Source organism: Mustela nivalis (assembly GCF_964662115.1).
Source record: "Mustela nivalis genome assembly, contig: HAP1_SCAFFOLD_616, whole genome shotgun sequence".
NCBI lineage: Eukaryota > Metazoa > Chordata > Mammalia > Carnivora > Mustelidae > Mustela > Mustela nivalis.
The window spans coordinates 81,834-96,466 of NW_028136046.1; the positions used below are offsets into that span (position 1 = coordinate 81,834).

Sequence of the window (14,633 nt, forward strand, 5' to 3'; positions counted from 1 at the left end):
AGCTAAATAAGACCTTAAAGACCTGGTTCAGTTATTTGACCTTGAAGCCCATTCATCAGGCATTTCTACACCAGCCCTCCTTTTTTTTTTTTTTTTTTTTTTTTGCCTGTGCAGGTAGCTACCTTGAGGGCTGCCGCCAAATCATCACTTCCACAAAGAACCATTCAGAAATTTCTGGAACTCATATCATTGCTGGACTTCTGGCATAAGTCCATTGTTCCTGGTGGATGCTTCCAGGAGTAGGAAATGGAACATGCTCAATGAGGGCAGGGGGTTGTGTTTGACTTGCCCACTGCCATATCTCCAGCACCTAGAAAGGTGCCTGAAACACATAGCTGGCATCCAGTAAATGTGTGCAATAAATGAGTGAACTAGACAAAAATAGATATGCACTGGTAGACGTGGCCTGTGGAGTAGAGCTTCAAAAGCAGGAGAGTATTGAGAGTCCTACATGGTAGGTTGCATGGCACTGAGTTAAAGAAAATGGGTCCTACAATCAGACCAAAGGTTAAACCTCGAAAGTTGTGCGATCTTGGACAAGTCACCTACAAGAACAAAGACCCCCGTCTTCTATTGATAAAAGCTGGGTAGAGAGAATCCATTTCAGAACGAAAGGGGACACAGGACGGCTGTGTACGACACTTATATTGTGGTCAATATGGCAGTGTAAATTCACTTCATGGGGTCCCACACCATCATCCCTCACTACCATTTGAAATACATGGTAATAAGAGATGAAATATATATATATATATATTTTTTTCAGTGTAACAGTATTCATTACTGTTACACCCAGTGCTCCATGCAATCCGTGCCCTCTCTAATACCCACCACCTGGTTCCCCCAACCTCCCACCCCCTACCCCTTCAAAACCCTCAGATTATTTTTCAGAGTCCATAGTCTGTCATGGTTCACCTCCCCTTCCAGTTTCCCTCAACTCTCTTCTCTCCATCTCCCCTTGTCCACCATGCTATTTGTAATGCTCCACAAATAAGTGAAACCATATGATAATTGACTCTCTCTGCTTGACTTTTTTCACTCAGCATAATCTCTTCCTGGAAGAGATTATATATATATTTTTAAAAGATTTATTTACTTACTTATTTATTTGACAGAGAGAGATCAAAAGTAGGCAGAGAGGCAGAGAGAGAGAGGAGGAGGAAGAGGGCTCCCTGCTGATGCAGGACTCAATCCCAGGACCCTGAGATCATAACCTGAGCTGAAGAAACAGGCTTAACCCACCCACTTAGCCACCCAGGTGCCCCTAGATTAAACACATATATTTTTTAAAGATTTTATTTATTTATTTGGCAGACAGAGATCACAAATAGGCAGAGTGGCAGGCAGAGAGAGAGGAAGGGAAGCAGGCTCCCTGCTGAACAGAGAGCCTGATGTGGGGCTCAATCCCAGGACCCTGGGATCATGCCTTCAAGCCGAGCTGAAGGCAGAGGCTTTAACTCACTGAGCCACCCAGGCACCCCTAGATTAAATATATTTTTTTTTAAGAGAAGAGAAAAGTTAGCAAGTGAACCTCGGTAAAAAACAAAACAAAACAAACAAAACCCAAAACTGACAAACATCTCCATGAAACAGCAACCGCAGAAATTCTCAGTGATGCACAGATGTGTAGCGACAGGAAAAGATGTCTGGAGGCTGACTTCAAGGAGGACAAGTCGCTCCCACTGGAGATAAAGGCAGACAGAAAGGCCTGCTCGCTTGCTGCCTGAAGCCACAACTTCAACTGGGCTGCAGACTTGATTGCACACCACGTGCTTCACCAGAACACTGTGAGGTTTCCAGTAGCTCATTACATCTAAACACTACTGCCTCCTTTAACAAGGTTTCCCTTCCAGATTGCCCCTGACTTACAGGGATAGGCAGTAGGTGTCCCTCCATGTGCTCCTTCCAAATTCTCTCCTCTCTCTGCTTTCTTCTGATCCACTTTTTATTTATGGGCTAGCTTTACAGGATATCCCTTCTGTGATTAAACAGGTCTTAATAATTCTACCTTTTGTAAAGGAAGCCTTCCCCAATTATTTAGATGTTGATAAATATTTACCTCTGAATCTCCATAAATCATCACTTTATATGGCACCAACATGTAGAAAATAAGAATGAAGTTACCCAATTTTCAGAATGAACCATACAAATGACAACCTACCATCTAAAGCCAGAGACAGAAAGCAAACATCTGCATAAACTAAAGTAATGCGGGTTCCTTATTCATTCATATTTATTATGCAAAATGGAAGTTTTAGGAAGATTAGAATAATGCATACTTGTCCTATTATATAGGCAACTAATTCCTCTGTAGATGGTAATGTATCCATAACTCCATCTCCAATCTAGAATTTCTGAACACGAGGAGAGGGTATTAAAATCTCCTCTGTGGGAGGCAGAGCATTACAGTGTCTGGCTCTGGCCTTCCTGCTGCAGGATGACACTTGCAATTAGTGATGGCAAATGGAATTCACAAAACATTTCTGGGCTTTAAAAGACATCGGAAAACTAGCAAAGGACTTAGAAAATGGTAGGAAAGGAAGCAGGAAGAGGGAGGTGGCAGAAACAAGTGAGCCAAAACCTGATCTGTAAGCAACAAGCTCAAGAAAAACAAATCAGGGTGCCAGAGAACAAATGCCATTTTCACTGCAGGATCTCTACAGGCCTGTGCCCTCCAGACCCCGTTCCCACCACACGGTAAGTTGGGGGAACTGAACCTGAGATTTCCTTAATAAACCAGGACCCTCAAATGGAACCAGTGATCCCAACCAAGAACACTCCCAGCCTCCTGGCAAAGGAAAGACAAACCCTCCAGGAAAAAACAGACAGACAAACAAACAAACAAACAAACAAAAAAAACACACACCAAAAAACAGAATTAAAAGAGATTACATCTATGTTCCAATAAATCTGGTCTCAAAATCTCTTCACAGAGCATGCAAGAAATGAGGCCACTGTGAGAGACAGAAGACTGAGGGAAAATGAAGACTTTAGACACTGGAATGATCAGATACAGAATAGAAAATATTACATGTTAATTGTTTAAGAACACAAAAGAGGTTTAAAAATGAAGAAGGATCAAGAGCCTATCAAAAGCAACAGGCCAAGTGTGAACATGGAACTGAAGGAAGTTAAACAGGGACCAAAAATCACTGAGACGTAAAACACAACAGAAAACACACCAGAATGGTGGGGCAGTAGATGAGCCCCGAATGAAGGACTTCACAACACTGCACCAAGAAGTGAAGACATTCCCCAGAATGCAACACAAGGAGGCAGGAGAAGAGGATGAACGCCAGCTTGAGAGAAACGAACAACAGACGGGAGGTTTAAATAAGAATCCTGGGAAGTACAGCAGAAGGACAGAGTCAAAATTTCAGAAGAAAACAGCTGAGGATATTACAGAAATGATAAATCCAGAAATACAGGAAATGCACAGATACCAAGCAAGATGAGAAATCTTCAATTAAACATTTTGTGGTAAAGCTATAGAACACCAAAAACTAAGAAAAGGTTTTAAGGAAAAGGCATTTAAAGGAATGAACAGGGTGGAAACAGGGTTTAAAGCTGCTACAGTGGTAAGGAGATGCTAGTAAAATGGTACCTGTAAAGGGTGACAAGAGTATTTTTACTGCCACTACTGCTAATACTGTGTCTAATGCACATAACAACTGAAGACTGCGAAGGTTAAGCTGGAGCAGAAAAAAATTAAACAAATTATGACCCTCAAAAGAAAGATCATGCCGGGGCACCTGGGTGGCTCAGTGGGTTAAGCCTCTGCCCTCAGCTCAGGTCATGATCCCAGGGTCCTGGGATCGAGCCCCGCATCGGGCTTTCTACTGTGCAGGGAGCCTGCTTTCTCCTCTCTCTGCCTGCCTCTCTGCCTACTTGTGATCTCTGTCTGTCAAATAAATAAATAAAATCTTTTTGAAAAAAAAAAGAAGGATCATGCCAATGAATTTCACAACTCTGGTGATCACTTTAAAAGCATCTCTTCTTTTTATCATAGCATTTGTATCATGTCCAGGATGAGATATTACAGCACACATGATAGAATATTTTAAAACAATAGTCCATTTTGCTCAAACTCCATGTTGAAAGCAAACGACTCTGTCAAACACTTTGAAGAAGGTAATAGTAGTGGAACCATGTTTTGTCAAGAAAGCCCAGGGAGAAAAGCAGGTAGTAAAACCAAGTAGCAGTATCGAGGAAGGGCAGCCTCAGGAAGAAAATGAACACCGTTTTCTTCTGCTTTGTTCTCTTTTTTGTTTTCTTGTTGTTGGTATCTTTTTTTTTTTTTTTTTGGTCTTTCCCAGAAATCACTTCATATATATACACTTATCTGTTCAACTTCAGTGAAAGTTGGGAGGAAAAGGTGCCAGAACTTTTGAATGGTTGTCTTCAGCTGAGTGCTTATTTTCTTCCTTCAGTTTCTCTGGGGTTTCCCACTATTCTTCAATAAACATGTGTTGCTTTCTGGCAGGGTAAAGCCAAATGCATTTTTAAAAGAAGTAATGGCAGGTCATCCGTCCATCCAGATCAGGAGAGAGCCCATACCAGAAAAGGCAGAGAGGGTAGTAGACTCCCCTCTGTGAGTTCCTGCCCTCTTGGTCTTTCCTCAGCCCTTGCTCTCTGCTATGTCTCTCCAGTCACACCCCAAACCCAGAGAAACAAAAGGACTCTTTAAAACTTAAACCCTGTGAGAAGGGCCACGCGGAGGCAAGGAGAGCCCTGTAAGACTCTGAGCCATGTGGTCTGTATCTGAGACTGCACATCTCCTTAAGCCACGTTCCATTCCCTCCATGCCTAATGTTGGCCTTGTGTTCTACAGAAGCAGTCAGGGCATCCATACACTCCTCTCTGTGTGCTTTTCTGTGTACCTGATCCCATCTCAACCCACAACATCCAGCAGCATGCACCATCTGTCATCTCCCTTCAGTCAACCTGCAAATAGGTAAACACAGCCTGTAAAACCCACCCTTGTCCAAGCTATGTCTGGAGTTATGATCTTGTGTCTTTACCATCAAATTTTCTAAAAGGCTATTCTTGTGTGTGACCTCCATGGTCTCACGCCCAGTCACTCTATCTCTATGTCTGGCTTAGGACTCCACTACTCACCTCCCATTTTCTTTCAGTACTCAGTGACAACCTCCTCGATCTACCCCCACCCCCTAATCAAGCTGCTTTGCAACTTTTCACATCATCGAAAATTGCTGACATTTCATTCCTTGAAATCTCTCTTCTCTAGACATCTGTGCAAAAATGCCTTCCTGGCATCAAAGCCATGTCCCTCCCCTTCCATCCACTACTCCTTTATTCTTCCCCTTTATCTGCCCAAGAAAAGAAGGAATTACCCTAAATCCTTAACTGTCACTCTCTCTACAAGGAATATATCCCTTGGCAACAGCATGATTGCATCTCTCTTCCCCAAAGCACCCATTCCTACATTTTGACTGTCCAACCAGAACCTACACCTGCACGTCCAACAGACACCTCAACTCAGATTGCCTAAAGCTGCACTCCTCCTCTTACCTCCTGCACCTGGCTCCCTTCCTGAGTTGCCACGACTGTTGTGGCAGTTGACACATCAGACTCAACATTCTGAAAGCACAGAGGCACCCCTAAGCCTACTGCAGCATTTTTTTTCCATAGCCGAGATATGGAAGCAGCCCAAGTGTCCAGCAACAGAAGACAAAGTGGTACATACACAGAATGGTATATTACTCAGCCATCAAAAAGGATGAGATCCTGATATTTACAACAGTATGGATGTACCTAGAGGGTATTGTGCTAAGCAAAATAAGTCAGACAGAGAAAAACAAATACTGTATCTCCAGGGATGAATCCTTAAAAAATGCCCTACATATTCAAGTTCTAAGGCAGGACCAGAAGCAACAGTTTTAGCATATATCACCACGATATAAAATAAAATCTTAAAAAAAAAAAAGGAAATAATAGGACAACAGCAATTAGGGTAAAAAGACTTAACAACTGTCTTGCTCAACATCACCAGCACCACACCAGCTACACGTCTGACCCCAGACCAGCATAGCAGGTGTGAGGACAGGTCCAAGCAGAGAAAGTGTTACTTGTCACATTTTTTGAAAAATGATAAACAGAAGGGATGCCTGGGTGACTAGGCTGGTTGAGCGGCCAACTCTTGATCTCAGCTCGGATCTTGATCTCACGGTGGTGAGTTTGAGTTCCACACTGGGCTCTGCACTGGGTGTGGAGCCTGCTTTAAACTAAACTAAACTAAACTAAAATAACACCTCTGTCAAAAGTACATGAATTCACAACTTACATGTAAGTCAAGTTCTACTTGTTCTAAGACAGCATGAAAACCAAGATGTCGTTATCAAGACAGGAAGCAAGATAAATTGTGTATTCCATGTGCCGTGAGATGACTCCAACTGCATCCAAGTCAGCCATGGCCCTCCACACATCTGCAAGAGAGGGTATATTATCCACATTAGCACAGAGGAAACCAAGGCTCAGAGAGGTTAAAAAAAAAAAAAGAGTCCAAGATCATAGCATCATTTAGCAGCATAGCCAGAATGTATAGGAATTACCTCAAAACAGGCCACACTAGTGGAAGAATACCTTAGTGTGGAGTTATGAAAACCCAGGTAGAACGCTGCCTCAGAAAGGCAGATAATCAATAAAGGAAAAATAAAGAGGCGCCTGGGTGGCTCAGTCGGTTAAGCATCTGCATTGGGCTCAGGTCATAAATAATCCTGGGATCTTGCCCTATGTCAGACTTCCTGCTCAGCAGGGAGTCTGCTTCTCCCTCTGCCTCTGCTCCCCATTCATTCTCATAAACAAACAAATCAATAAAATCTTACCCAAAAAAAAGAAAAAATAAAGATTATAAGCTTACAATAAAGATATGAATGATGAGTCAAAGCTTTCAGTGACACACCCACACCTGCCTACAGTTCTCTGGCTAAAACATGGGTGGAATTGATGGGGTTAGAAGAACAGGAGGCACATAGGCCCGGACAGCACAGCCCCAGCAGATGCAGAATCCTGGTGTAGGTTTAGCTAGCTTTCATTGTCCTTTAAAATGTCAAAGCTAAAGAAATCTGGTAGGGTTATTGAAGTCTGATCCTGGGGGATGCCTGGTTGGCTCAGTCTGTTAGGCAGCAGCCTAACATGACTCAGGTCATGATCACAGGGTCCTGGGATCAAGTCCGGCATCAGACCCCTTACCCAACCAGAATCCCGCCTCTCCCTCTGCCTGTTGCTCCCCCTGCTTGTGCTCTCTCACTGACAAATAAATAATCTTTAAAAAGAAAGAAGAAAGAAAAAAAAGAAAAGAAAAATAAAATCTGATCCACAGTATAGAACAACACAAAGGATGGTACTTTTTTGGGCTGATTTCTGTTTGTTTGATTTTAAGTAGGTTCCACAGCCAGCACGGACACTAGTGCAGGGTTTGATCTCAGGACCCTAAGACCATGAACTGAGCCAAAGGCAGACAATCGATTAAGCCACCCAGGCACCCCACTTTCTTGGGTTCTAATGGGACTTTTCCTAGGTTCTAATCCTAGCTGTACTGGCTGCCAGGGGGAATGAAGTCCAGCACCACAAGAAAAGCATCCCAAGGCAGCAGTCCTCTGCACAAGATTTGCTGGTGGCTGCCATCATCAAAGAGTCAGTGGGTGAAGTTGTTGAAGCACAGTGGGAACAATGATAGCCACTGCCTTTTGGGTGTCACTGAATCATCCTACTCATCTTCAGGAAGCCTGCCCCTTCTCCAGTCAACGCAGCAAAAGCAAACTTGTTAGAAGAACAGGGGAGGGGGTCATCTCCCTCCCTCCCAGAAACTGAAGCAACCAGCCAAACAGTGCAGCACTGGAGTAAAAATAAAAATATGAAGGAATGTGGCTGCACCTGGGTAGCTCAGTCTGTTAAGCATCTGCCTTTGGGTCAGGTCCTGATCTCAGAGACCTGGGATCTGAGACCCACATCAGGCTCCATGCTCAGTGAGGAGTCTCCCTTTCTTTCTCCCTCTGCCCCTGCTCCTAGCTCATTCTCTCTCTCTCTCAAATAAATAAAATCTTTAAAATAAGAAATTTAAAAATGAAGGAATGAATCAAAATGCAGAATTCAGAAACAGAACTACAGATATAAAAACTACATATAAAAACCTGAAATATGACCCGGTAAGTGAGGAAGGATTATTAAATCATGATACTGTATGAATTGATTGCCAATTTTTTCTTAGAACATAGAGCACACTGCACTACATGAAAACAAAAACACAAAATTAGGATTGAATACAAAAACAAAATTATCAGTGTTATTCCATCAAGTGTTTCTCTAACCTACTGATCAAAACCTCAGTTCATCCTCCAAAAGAATCTAGGCACCACCTCAGCACACATGAACACATTTTCAGGCTACAGTTCACACTGCTCCAGTCCCCACTCTAAGTCCTGAGCCATGGGCTCCTCCAGGCAAAGCCACCACCAACTAGGCCCCTGCCCTAGAAATCCCCAAACCCAACCACTTCACAACAGGGAGACTCAGGGAGATTCAAATGGGCAGAAACGTGGGACTTTGACTTTTTTTTTTTAATTAAAAGAAAAATACAGCAAGAAACATTTCTAACACAAAGTGAAGAGCTCATCTTTCACAATGTCGAGAGTATTAGAATTATCAATACATCATCAGTAGTTTGATAGGTCAAACAGGCCAAAAGCTGGAAACACAAGAGGAAATGCTCACAGCAAACAGACCTGAAAGCCAGGGCCTAGACCGGCTGACATGGCTCTGCCGCTTACCACAGCGAGAAAGTGTAACTTTCCTGGGCCTCAACTTCCCTCCTGGCCAGCAGGAAAGTGGCAACACCACAAAATTCATATCTGGTCGGGGATTACGTGAAAGGAGAATGCTCAGTGAGAGCCCCGCCACACCGCCCGTCCAGCCACTGTCTGTGCCCAGTGAATGGGAATTTCCTCTACTGCAGCCACACGAAGAGCTGAAGGATCTGCACAGGATGCCTGTTTATTTACCAGTCACAAAACCACGTTCTGCCATAAACAGAGAGGGCAAGAGACCCCAAGAGATGGGAATATCCCTCACCCTTGCCTGGACCAGGCTTTCAAGACAAGTTGGAAAGCCCACAGCAGCTCTGCCACTGACTCTGAATGAGCCTTTGGAAGACAACACCATCCCAAACAACAGTTTAATTTACTTCTCTTTAAAAAGCAGTGAGACAAGGTCTTGGCCACATCTTCATAAATTAACAGCTTAGGAGGCTAAACCCCAATGATTTAGTTATGTCCCCAGCAGGCACACCTCCACTCATGGGCAGCTTCAGGGAGAAAGGGTGCCTCCCCATCCATGAGGACACCCTCTGACATTCATCTGAAGATGCTTCCTACCCATGGGCATTTACTCCCTGGAACCCCCCCATCTAAGTTCCTCTCTGGATGCTGCACGAGGCAACTTCCTCACACCCCCATCACCACTGGTGACACCGCAGCTACCCCCGAGCCTTCAAGCAGGGTGCACCTATCTTTGCTGCCAAGCGTCCCATCAGCCCACCTCCATCACTGATTTCTGTACCCATAATTAATTAACTTATGCATGTATGTATTTATTTATTTTTACAGCTTCATTTATTTTAGGGAGAGATAGACAGAGAGAGAGATACAGAGAGAGCACACACACACAAATACAGGGAGATAGAACCTCCAGCAGATTCTACACTGAGAGCAGAGCACACCTCAGGGCTCAATCCCACCACCCTGAGATCATGACCTTAGCTGAAACCAAGAGTTGGATGCTTCAACGACTGAGCCACCAGGCACCCCTCTGTACCCTTAATCTTAAGAAAAGACAGACACCGCTTCTTTCTGTCAGCCACGGCCTCATAAGCCATCTGTCACACAGCCAAAGTTTCCAGAGGGTAGGACCAGGTCTGCAACACCAGTGATGCCAGAGTATCTCCATAAAACTACAATCTAGTGAGTACCAGACTCTGCTCTAAGCTCCTAATATGGCCTTCTATTTTGTACCCCTCACAGACCTACATGCTAGGTATTATCCACAGTGCACAGAGGAGGACACTGAGGTCCATGGCTTACCCAAGCGATCTACTTTTATGTGGCAGCAGCAGGGGCCTGAACCCAAGTCTGTGACTCCAAGGCCCCTCCGTCAACTCTGTTACTCATGCAGCCCCAACACAGTCATCAAATACCTCCCTAAACCCTCATCCCTCCTTTGAAAAAGCATGGTCTTCTGCCATTTCCCAGATGGGAAGAAAGCCGGCGTGAGCCAGATATAGTGACCTGCCCATGATGGTACAGGCGATGTCCCCCCTGTTCTCCCTCCAACACCCATGTCATTCTGCACGAAGCCCCATGGGGTCCTTCATGCTTCCTGTGGAAAACTCTGGTGAGACCACCAGTCTCCTGGCAGGCCTTCATCTTGACCCTGGAGGACAGGACCAGTTAGGAGAAACCGGCTAGTTAAGCCTCTGAAATGGGGTCCTACCACCCAGGAAAACCCCCTTATCTCCAGGGCATCGCCCGTGTGAATTATCTGGATTTGTAGAGGGCTCCACAAGCACCAGCCTTGCTGAGTCACTTTCTCTAAGGTGGTGGCTGAGACAAAAAGGACCCAGGAAAGAAAGGCATAGGCTGTTGTGGAACTCCAGTGCCTTGGCATCAACAATTAATGTGAGCAGCTGCCTCTGCTCACCAGATCTGCATTTTATGTGGGGCACACTGTTCAAAGTTTACACCCCCCATCTCTGTAACCTTCACGACAACCCCTGGAGCTCCCTGCACCATCATTACCACCTCACAGACAAGGAGACAAGGCATGAGGGGTGTGTAGAATGATGCAGCTCTGTGCTGGGGCCAACCTGGGGAGGACCCCACAGGCTTGCTCTTCCCACTGCTGCAGAAGCAGCTGAAAACAACGAGTTTTTCAGTTTGCATTATGTAGAGTGGAAAAGTCAACCATAAAGATCATTCAATTTTTAAATGGGTTATTCCTCAGGATAAAAACAGTTCCAAAAAATAATTTCCGAGAAGTTCAACATATTCTTCCTTCCAGGTGCCTGGAATGTGATGGAATGTTGTTAAAATAAGTTCTGGCCCATCAGCATGCCATACAGAAACTGGAAGTAAGCTGTTGCAGGTCCCCAAAGGCTCCGTCACAACCCTAAGGAGAAGACATAACTTTCACTGTCCCAAAGTGGTTATGTTTAAAGAAAACAAACAAAAAAGCAAAAAAAAAAACAGGCACAGGTGGAACATTTTAAATTACAGACTTTCAATGCAGGGGCAGTGGGGGCAGGGGGGGGGTGTCCCCCAACTACCCCCAAATGTTTCAGCTATATATAGTGACTTACCAAAGTGACTCCTCACAAGTACCTACAAGGCGACTGACAGGCAACTGACCGATGAGGAAGGTATTCGGACTGCTTAACAAAACCAACACAACTTAGAATCTTCATTATTAAGAAGAGAAAACCATTTATTAAACACTCGCCAGGCACCAAACCCTCTAGGCACTGTCACACGATCTACTCATCACACGGCTGCCAAACTCAGTGCAGAAACTGAGGCTGAGTAAGTCACCTAAGGTCATGCAGCACCAGAAACTGGATTCCAACCAGGTCTGACATCAAAGCCCACCCCAGCTTGCTGCAATGCTTCAGAACCTAAGCTTTGTGATGATCAATAAACTACATGCTTAACAATGTTTACACATCTCTGTTAGAATTCAGGGAAAGGTTGTTTTTGTTTTTTTTTTTAGTTTTATGCTTTTATTAACACAAATATGACGTGCACAACAAGCTGTCTATTCATTTTCTTCACTGCGCAACCTGGCATTGGGATTGGTGACTCTGATTGCCAGCTGGGCTGCTCTTTCCACAATAGCTTTGCGGTTCTTGGAGGAGATGTTTTGAGCAATCTCTGCACAGTAAGATTTGTTACACATCAGCAGCACTTCAACTCCTTGACGTTGTGCACTAGGAACTTCCTGAAGCCACTGGGCAACATGTGCTTTGTCTTCTTGTTGCTCCCGTAACCAATGTTGGGCATCAAGATCTGGCCCTTGAATCTTCTGCGCACCCTATTGTCAATGCCTCTTGGCTTCTGCCAGTTGCGCTTAATTTTGACATATCGGTCTGACTGGTGCCGGATGAACTTCTTGGTCCTCCTTTTAACGATCTTGGGCTTCACCAAAGGTCTGAGGGCAGCCATGATGCCCAGTAACAGATGGCTGCCACCTCCGCAGGCAGCGCCGAAGTAGAGAGCCCAGGGAAAGGTTTTTAAAAATAACATACACAAGGGGAAAAAATAATACAGGTTCTGGAGGCAGGCTGCCCAAGGTTCAAATCTTGGCTCCTCCACTTGCAAGCTGTGTGACCTTGGACTCCTTTATCTCCCCTGTGCCCATATTTCCATGCATTAAAATGGTAGCCATAACAGACCCTATCTCCTAAGGCAAATAAAGCATTTTGGTGTTGTTGTTCTTGTTTTAAGATTTTATTATTTATTTGACAGAGAGAGAGAGACAGGGTGAGAGGGAACACACACAGGGGGAGTGTGAAAGGGAGAAGCAGGCTTCCCACTGAGCAGGAAGCCTGGTGAGGATTAGATCCCTGCACCCTGGGAGCATAACCTCAGCTGAACAACTGAGCCACCCAGGTGCCCACGAATAAAACATTGAGAATCATTCCTGGCATGAGTTAAACCTCAGAAGGTGTGGGCTGGTGTTACTTCTTGCTGGCCACTAGATAGAGTCAGCAGCCTCAGGCCCACTGTTTTAGCAACTCATTTGCATAAACAAAGCCCAGGCTCAGCCACTTTGTGCTTACCCTATGGTTTCTTCCTGTCACTAACATCTCTCCTCACTCCTGCTCTGTGGCACTAAGCTCTGGGCCTCAACTTCCCATCTGTCAAATGAGGTGAGGAGCCCAGCTGATCTATCTGAGGTCCTTCCAGCTGGGCATGAAATGCCAATTGAGTATTACCCCCACCTTAAAAGACCACCAGAGACGTGAGTCAAAGCCAATTAGCAAGGGTCGTTTATTGCAGGTTCGAACCTGGACCTCTGCAGCGCTCGTTCCCGCTAACGCCGAGAGGTCCAGAGCTGGGTCGGTGCAGGATTTTTATAGACAGATACAAACAAGTTTCGGGTGGGGCTGAGCTGATTGATTGATAGTTTGAACAGGCAACCTAGGATTTTGGTAACTCAGGGCCCAGAAATTTCAGAACCATCCTAACACAAACATTACCAGATGACACCCACTCATTTTCCTCAAATCTTCTCTTCCGTGTTATGTATAAATGCTTATTTTCATAGCAAATCTACTCCAAGATCCCAGAGCTCCACGAGCACCCAGAATAGGCTGGGCAGGCATCCCCAGTGCTGAGGCTGGGGACATGATGGTCAGAAGCTCTGACCTCCAGGGGAGATGGATTCCAAATCAAGCTGCTCCGATAAGCAGGTCTTCCCTGTTGGAGAGGATTTCAACAGAGCACAGTTAAGAGGAAGTGCAGGCAAGAAACTCAGAACTTGGCCCACTGGACAGAGGGCAGTAGGACAGTGGGCTGGAGGGGTGACAGAGGGATGGAGAGGAATGGCACGATCAACAGAGGCCAGCCAAGGCAGCACTGATGCTCAATGTGAGAGGGTGGGCTGGGGACACACTGTGAAAATGGCTTCACAGGCAGGAAGCAAGCCCAGCTCAGCACAAAGCAAAGTCCTGAGCAGGAACCTTCTGGGACCAGGTTGGACACTAAGGTGAGCTGAAAATGGCTGTGGGACCCAGTGCAGTCTGAATATCACCCATGCCTCTCACAGGCTGGGTGACCCCGGACCAGTTATGCTACGTCCTTTAATGTTTCGTAAAGGGTATATTCACTCCATAACCCTGAGCCATGTTCTCATTTCGGTGAGTGTGGGAGGCCGCAATAAGGCTTGAGACGAGAACCAAACCAGACCGTGACTTGTGCCTCCTTTAAAGTCCAAATAACCTAACAAAAGGTTTAGGACGGGAAAAGTTCAGTAGCACTGGGAAAGAGTCTGTGCTATGTGTTGTGCGCTCGTCTACGTGACTTCCCACACGCTTACTAAACAAATGAGAACAATTCGGTTGGGCTAAAAAGTTCTTTGCTGGTCCTTGCTGCCTTAGTACAGCCCATAAATTACTTTGAGGTTTGCTGTATTTGTACTGGCATCAGCCATTTGGCGTCATGAGGAACCGTAGTTGCTTAACTAAACACAGATGTAATGTCACTATATATATGGCCTTAATGCTTTGAATAAACTTAGCACTGTTGGACATCCTCCTCAGTGCTCCTCCTGCCCCCCATCTCTTTGCTTCTCGATTTCTTTTCTTCATCCTCTTACCCTCATGTTCCTGGTTGATTTGTTGCGCCAGCCATGACAGGTGAGGATCTGATGGTGCCCACAATCTACAGAGATCCAATATATACAACTAGGACAGCCTGGAGGGGGGGTGGGCAACCCAGGCTGGAAAGGGAGTTAAGAAGGAGTCAGGAAGGGCGCCTGGGTGGCTCAGTGAGTTAAGCCGCTGCCTTCGGCCCAGGTCATGATCTCAGGGTCCTGGGATCGAGTCCCGCATCAGGCTCTCTGCT

The 14,633-nt window shown here is 45.3% G+C and overlaps 1 pseudogene across 1 annotated transcript; it reads right to left on the reverse strand.

Moving 5' to 3' along the window:
• Window positions 1–11,784: 11,784 nt before the first annotated feature.
• Window positions 11,785–12,269, reverse strand: LOC309857308 (large ribosomal subunit protein eL32 pseudogene; annotated as a pseudogene). Its single transcript has one exon. The product of its transcript is annotated as a large ribosomal subunit protein eL32 pseudogene (transcript).
• Window positions 12,270–14,633: the final 2,364 nt, after the last annotated feature.